Source organism: Octodon degus, unplaced genomic scaffold (genome assembly GCF_000260255.1).
Source record: "Octodon degus isolate 3935 unplaced genomic scaffold, OctDeg1.0 scaffold00393, whole genome shotgun sequence".
Classification (NCBI taxonomy): Eukaryota; Metazoa; Chordata; class Mammalia; order Rodentia; family Octodontidae; genus Octodon; species Octodon degus.
The window spans coordinates 438,317-439,449 of NW_004524969.1; the positions used below are offsets into that span (position 1 = coordinate 438,317).

General features: G+C 41.0%; 1 pseudogene; it reads left to right on the forward strand.

The window, feature by feature from the left end:
- The first annotated feature begins 317 nt into the window (after nt 1–317).
- LOC101569614 overlaps nt 318–1,133 on the forward strand; it is a 22,923-nt pseudogene continuing 22,107 nt past the window's right edge.

Sequence of the window (1,133 nt, forward strand, 5' to 3'; positions counted from 1 at the left end):
AGTCTTTACAAACTACTCTTCTGACATAGGATTAATATTCAAAAACTTTAAGAAGCCCACTAAAAGTACTCCAGTCTATAGATGGGTCAATGAACTGAGAAGACAATTCTCAAAATTGGAAGTAGAAATGATCAGTAAGAATATAATTTTCTTCTACCTTTTAATCATTAGGGAAGTACAAATCTAAGTCACACTAGCTTTCATTTCAACCTGGTCAGGAAGAGTGTTAAGAAAGTAAAAGACCTGGCTCTTGCTCATGACCAGTCTCTGGTTGGGGTCACAGGAACGCTAAGACTGGTTCTGGACCTTTGCTGACCATGCTGTCCCAGGTGGTACTTTCTGCCGCTGCCACAGTGGCACCCTGTCTCAAGAACACAGCACTCCTTGACCAGGGGTATTGCAGGCAACAAGGATCTTTCACACAGGGAAGTCAAGATTTGCTCTTCTACCACCTCTTCCAGAGCATGGTGGAAAAGTTTGTCTTGGGCTGATTCCTGAGGAATTCTTCCAGTTCCTTTATCCTCAAACTGATGTAACAGAACCCTGCATTCTTGGAACTGGGCTTATCTTGCATTCTCTGTCCAAAGAAATATATGTTATTAGTCCAGAGACCTTCTCTACCATATCTATAATAGGTATACTTGTCTATGTAATTAAATTATGGTGCTTCTTTTGGAGAATTTATTGGTGAACTGAATGAGGAAAAAATTGCCCAACTAGGAGAGGCAGAGCAAACTTCTATAAAACAAATCCAGGATGCAACTGAATTGGAGAAGTCCTAGTAGGTGCTTGTTGAGAAGTGTCATTATGTTTTTTTTTTCTGGTGGTACCAGGGGTTGAACTCAGGACTTTCCTCTTGCCAGGCAAAAACTTATTCCACTGAACTATCACCCTGGCCTCCACCTACTACTTTTTTTTTTAAACCAGGGATTCAACTCAAGCCCTTGCACTTTCCAGGAAAGAGCTTATTCTACTGAGTATAAATTAAATCTGAGTAATCTCCCTGGCTTCTCCACTACCTTTTTGATGTCCAGAGGCACAACATTGCTATGGCCTTGGAGGTTTCTTACTGGGAACAGCTACATAAAGTATACAGTGAAGTAAAGAATGGCCTGGACTATCATATCTCTGTG